Source organism: Austrofundulus limnaeus, unplaced genomic scaffold, assembly GCF_001266775.1.
Source record: "Austrofundulus limnaeus strain Quisiro unplaced genomic scaffold, Austrofundulus_limnaeus-1.0 Scaffold2, whole genome shotgun sequence".
In the NCBI taxonomy this organism is placed as follows: domain Eukaryota; kingdom Metazoa; phylum Chordata; class Actinopteri; order Cyprinodontiformes; family Rivulidae; genus Austrofundulus; species Austrofundulus limnaeus.
Window position 1 is genome coordinate 8,073,814 of NW_013952404.1, and position 6,532 is coordinate 8,080,345.

Here is a 6,532-nt window from a genome sequence, read left to right on the forward strand (position 1 = left end):
TCATAAGTTATCTTAGAAGACAAAACATTAGTTTTGAAGGAATGTCAATGTATTTCTACTGGAATTTTTAAATGTAAGGCAACTTAAATTTCAAAACCTATAAAGGCTGCATAAACCCAAAGTCATAACACCCACATTCTGAATGATCTGAATGTTTTGAAGTGTGAAAGGCTAATAGGACAAAATATGCAGATTAAAAATAATGTACGGACAAAACAATAAGTTGAAAGCCGAACAACCTCCTCACCACTAAGCTCCTCAATCTTCATTGATTTTCTTGGATCAGATTTATTTGTTGCTGTAGAAGATACAGGCTTTAACTGTGAATGTCTCCACTCTTTCTCTCTATTGACKCTTCCCTCCATTCAGATGATATTCAGGGTTGCCTGACACCTGTGAGCCACATACAGGGTGACACGAACCGCATGTTAATGACTAGGAGAAAAATATGCCCCTTCTTTTATTTATGTACACACACATACAGAGTGTATTTTCAGATCTTGCAGCGTTAGAAGGAGGTTTTTACACAGCCGGTGACCTTCTGTGGTGAAGCAGGTGTTTGGGGTCTGATAAKATCATGACAGGTGTGACTGCATCCAAACAGGAAGGACACACACACACAGAGTTTGTGCTGCATTAGGTGGTAAAACTCACTAAAAACACAACAATGTCARGGTGCAAGGGAATATTTCCTTGCTTTGCTCGCCTTAACTATCAGTATCAGTGACATCTTGGAACAACCTAAAGGTAAATGTCAGCTTTCATGTCYTCCAGAGGGAGACTTGCCCTCTGCACCATCATGTGGACAGAAGCAGTACAGCAGTGACTTCATTGACATTCCGCCCATAAAGGCCTCAGATTAATCCTCCTTTAGTGGAGCGTGGGAAGAAAGAGGACACACTGTAACTCTCATCGATTTGATCCTAACCAGGAAATTGTACATGTGCTCTCAGAGCAAAGAAGTTTGTTCTCTATGCTGCCATCCAATCCCATGCTCYTACCCCGAGGATGAACGTTTAAACTGCTCCTGTAAAGCATCAAACCATGAAGAGATGTTTATAAAAATCTAAGCTACGACATAAAGTGCAGGATTTATCTTTTGAGAGGCCTACAGCGRGATGTTTTGTTGATATCCACCGAGGGCCCAAGGTAGAGCTTCGATAAGAGCCGATATCCAGGCGGAGAGTGTTTTGTCTCTCCTGTTCACTTTGAGCATGACAGAGAGGATTTCAGAAGGACTGCGATGCCAGATGGGCGATTGCTCCTTCATGGGTAATGTCTGTGAAACGCCTTGGAATATGTCAACTTTATCTGTGTTAAAACATACCAAACATTTTTGCATGTGATACCGCCGCACCGGAGCCGCAGCCTCTCCCATCTGTGCTGCTGCAAACTGTATCTCCGTCCTGCAGCATCCAGCACGCGAGGCAGAAATAACTCCGCTCATCTGAGGAGACTGCCAAGTTTGCGATACGTAAAAACGTGTGAAATATTGTGATATTGAGACARGGTTCCACATAGATTATGTTGTATCAGTGAGCTGTGTTTTATCCAGCTCCTTGCAGCTCTCCTTCCCTCTTTCTGCCTCTCTATCTCGTTTACACACACGCTGACACACATAATCACTTTCGTCTTCCCATGCGAGAGATGTCGAAGGCAAATATATGCTCTCCTTCACTCTGGATAWAATGCTGAGGTCATGAATGGAATGTTAATGAATGTTTTACCACATACTTCTATCAGTGGACTCACACACCAGGAGCTGTGGCGAGGTTAGCCAAAACTATAACAATACAGCATTAAAGTAAGCATTCCTCTGCGTGCTGCTTTCTTCAGCTAGTTTTGACTTGTATGTTGTGCTGTGAGAACGTGGAAAAAGTGGGAAGGCTAAAACAAAAACAACTCCGCTGACCAACTTTTGTGGAAGGATTCAGCCGTGCAGCCAAGCTTCTGAACTTGAAATCTGTGTCACGCTGGGATTTACAATAGAGGAAACAAAGGGGGACAGAGGGTGTGGGAGAAGAGGCCGCAGCTCGCAGATCAAGAGGCTGCGTTTGGAGTATCTTATCACGGCTGTCGCCAGCTCAACCTGGCTCCGTTGACTTTGTGTGCGGGGATTAGAAAGGACCCACAGCGGCTGATTAGTTGGATGAGTGAGCCCTTCTTTCTAAACAAGCATTGTGGCCGGGATTGTTCCAGTCACAACACTTTTGGCTGGCCTCTCGCAAACCTCTCACACACACCGACACCAGTATGAGTAAAACCATTTTTGTGCATCATGGTTTTCCCTGGTGTGTGCGGATGTTTCCTMATTTGTGCACCTTCTGCAAAAGTTCTTCGAAATTAAAACGATCTTACGACCCTAATTTCAATGAAGATGGGGCGTTGAGTACAACATCAATAAAAACCTAATTCGATGATTTGCAAATCCTTTTCAACCTACATTCTATTGAATGCACTTCAAAGACAAGATATTTAATGTTCAAACAGATAAAAGTTATTATTTTCACAGTCACTCATTTTTGAATTTGATGCCTGCAACACATTCCAACAAAGCTGGAACAGGAGCAACAAAAGACTGGAACAGTTGAGGGAATGCTAAAAAAAAAACCCTGCTTGGAGCATCCCACAGGTGAACAGGTTAATTGGAAACAGGTGAGTGTCATGACTGGGTATAAAGGGAGCATCCCAGAAAGAGTCAGTCGTTCACAAGCAAGAGTGGGGCAAGTTTCACCACTTTGTGAACAACTGCATGAACAAATAGTCCAAGAATTTAAGAACAGTTCTCAATGTACAGTTGCAAGGAATTTATGGATTTCATCATCAACAGTCCATAACATCATCAAAAGATTCAGAGAATCTGGACAAATCTCTCCAAGTAAGCGGCAAGGGTAAAAACCAACACCTTTCTGATGAGTCCCCATTTCAAATGGTTTTTGGAAATCATGGATGTCGTGTCCTATGGGCCAATGAGGAAAAAGACTGTACAGATTGTTATCAGTGCAAAGTTCAAAAGCCAGCCTCTCTGAGAGCYTATGGGGCTGTGTTAGTGCCCATGGCTGACTGAATTATGGCAATGTTTTCAGTTTCTACAGTCAGTTGGGTGAGGTGGCCATGTTGAACTGGCTTGACCCCAGTGCCTTTTTTTTGCAGTGTGTACTAATTAGCTACTCATTTAAATTCAGAACAAAAAAATCCCTTTAAAACACAAACTTCACAATATGCTTTTAAACATTAAACACAAAGTGAAACCATGTTAAAAGATGATAAGGCAAACTGAAAAAAACTGTTGGCTGCTGCACACTTGTTAAAGCCATCATGAGTCAAATAAAAACATATTGGGGGTCAGAGAAGTCTTGCGTTTTTAACTAAAAAAATGTATTATTTCAACAACAAAACAATTTAATTTTGCCAAGCACACTGGAAACCGTACAAAAAGCAAAAACAACTTTGAGAGAAGTGTTTATTTTTAAACACAAATCCTCGTTCGGCTCTATCTTTATTTTTACCATGATCTTTCACAGTGCATGTTTTAAACTYACGCAGAGTGAGAAGCGCCCGCGAAAAGGGGTTGTGAAGTCAGCTGCATCCCCACATATCCATTCCAGATGCTGGCTAGACTTGTTGGAGCCAGGGCCCACGGTACTGGGGGGCTTGGATTTAGTTGTCTTTTCCTCCAGGTGTGATGCCTCATGCTGATTCCCCCACATGTTCCAGGGTCTTATCCAAACACGCAGGGGATGGTGACGGCGCTGCTAGGTCTGCCTCACCTCCTGCCCTTCCTCTCTCTCTGCTGCCCCAGCCACCCACCCTGAAACAGCAGCAACCAYTCATTTCGCTTCTTCTCTCCACCTCTTACCTGTCACCAGAGTCAACGCAAACCTGAAAGCTTCTTTTCTTTGAGCAGCTTTAGTTTCTCTTTTTCTCCTTCAGACGCCTGGTTCCTCCTGGGTTAGATTTGATGGGGGTGGGGGGGGGGAGTTGGGGGGTTCCATACCGGAGAGGACCAGTTGTTGCTCTAGTAACTCAATCGTACCCAGTGGCAATATAGGACATAATAAACTTGTCATATTTCAAGCTTGGTCAGTTTTAGGACAGTACACCATGAGGGAGTGTCAGCCAGTTAATAAAAAAAAAAAATCAATAAGACAGAGTGGAAAAATAAAACAGAAGCTTTGCTGTTTTGTGTATTTGTCCCCACCCCAGCCTAATGTTCCAAACTTTGCTTCCCTTTTATAAACTTGTTTCACTTTCTTTGACTTTGTTCCTTCATGACCAAATGCAAGTTTTCTTCAAATCTACAAAAAAAAAAAAAAAAAACTTCCCAAGAGTTTACTCCTTCATTTTTTACGATGCAGACAGATAGATGCAGTGGGGGCAAACATTATTAACTAGCCCACTCAAAAGATGTCTCATGGCTCGAGCTGGAAGCCTTCCAGCTCTGGCATAAGCAAGGATAACATATTTATGGGAATAAGAAACAAGCCTACTTACAACATGTCAGCCTTCTTTTCTTTGACAGTTATCTGTCTTGCTTAATTAGTGGTTTTATTGAATTTTACCCCCACATTTTTAATTGAAAAATGTTTTAGAACTTATTTATGACAAAATCACTAATGAATTCCGAACATATTTAAGTGCTTGATATAGCTGTTTTTCATCTGTAATGCAGGGGTGCCAGCAATTTAAATGGTTGCATGTGTTTTTTTGCAGAAGCTCAGGATTGTAAGTAAACGGTCATCTTTAGCAATTTATCAACCTCCTGAGTCCTATCAACAATATCAACAATTTGTAACAGTAACCATAATGTGAGCTAATGTGGAWTAACATGTGTGTAGTTGCAGGCATAAGTTCATAAGTAGTTCTCACTGTCATAACTTCACAAAGACATGTAWCCCCATGAGGCCAAGTCATGGAAATGATTTCCTGATGTTTGAACCAAAACTGGTTTTAGGCTCTAAACTGCCTGAATGAGGGGAAACTACCCAGAGCATGGTCCAAACTACAAAGATGACAATGCTCCTTGTAAATYTGAAATGGCTAAAAACTGATTGCGTGTTGATTTCATTGCGCTTCCAGCATAATGAATTATACATTTGATGACAGAAGACATGCAAGTAGTCACTACGCAAACTGCAGTTATATTTATCTTGTCAACCATTTTTGTGTTCATCAAGTTTTATTTTTCTTCACTGTTAGGACTGTTGAAACAGCCCAATCTAGGTGATTAATAGGCTGTGTCAAACTAAGTCAAACTTTTGGCATCTTCACTTTAATAAGATGGCTGCAGTAAATTTCAGGAAACTGTGGTTTAGTTTGGAAGCTGTGGTTTGGTTCAGCTCTTCYTCATATTTTTTGTCCACTTCCTGGTGATTTGGAGATGCTGAGCAAAGTAAAAATGCTTACCGGTAGTTTGATAATTGTCTTAGTTTTGAAAAGACTCGATCAATCAAAGGAAAACAAAAAAGTTTTAATGTTAGGACTTCCTGTAGATCTGTGATTTTCTATGTTTTGCCACTTTGGGGAAAAATATTATTTCCATCCTAATGACAATGATTTTATGTTATTAGTTCCAGGTGGGATGTGGCTAACTTTGGCAAAAGGACAATCAAGCCACCCTGTCTCGTGACATCACTGCCAGTCTCGACTCCTCCAGCTGGAGCAGAATGCTGGACCTCAGCGAGGACCCAGTGCTGGTAATAATTTTTTGGGCCTTTTTTTGGCACCASTCCTCTGACAGCATACCGCCAGCTCCGAGCCCCAGTCTCAGCCTCAACRCCAGCTCTGGTTCCATTTCTATGTAGGAGTGTTACTGGAAATCGGTCCAGTGGGACCTGGCTCCAATAATTATTTCAGGCCTGACCTGCCAGCATCTGTAGCAAACTTTGGACGATATGGGCTGGTATTAGCAAGAACACTTATCCGGCGATGATACATCGTTTTCCAAAACCTGTGAAAATAAACGTTTTATTGTGGTCCATTTTTCTGCTCTATAGCTTTACAGCTCTAATACTAGCATTGTGCATGTCTGTGGAATGTAAGAGGGCTTTCCAAGAGTTTTAGCAATTTATATTTATTAAGGGCTGGTTCCAATTGCAAGAAGAGAGAACAGTGGAAGAATAAGGTGAAATGTTTTTAGATTTTCTGATGAAAATGGATGTGAAAGGTAATCACTYCACACTTGTGAACAGACAGAATGCTGTCAGAGAAATAAAAAAAAACACAGTTATGATTCATATGAAAGCTTCAGATTTTGGAATGAAACATTCATCCTTCAGCCAGTTCAAATTATGTTACRAAAAGAAAAGGATTCTAGGCAGAAGTCTGCATGAAGGATGATTCCTGCCAAACTAATGAAAAACAAACACATTTGCATTCCTATGTGGCCAATAACTTTAAGTCGCTGTTTTATACACTAGCTTGTCTCTGTCTCATTCTTTATTCCTCTAATTAAAAAACATATACTGTATATGTTCTGCCTATATGACTGGAACATCTGTGTTAACAATCAAAAAAATGTATATTACCTGGG

The 6,532-nt window shown here is 41.1% G+C and overlaps 1 long non-coding RNA gene across 1 annotated transcript in view; it reads left to right on the forward strand.

Annotated features, from left to right (window-relative positions):
• LOC106521785 (uncharacterized) overlaps nt 1-6,005 on the forward strand; it is a 59,107-nt gene extending 53,102 nt beyond the window's left edge. The window contains exon 3 of the long non-coding RNA XR_001310709.1: nt 5,571-6,005. This is a non-coding gene — a long non-coding RNA (uncharacterized LOC106521785). The remainder of the gene's footprint in view (nt 1-5,570) is intronic.
• Nucleotides 6,006-6,532: the final 527 nt, after the last annotated feature.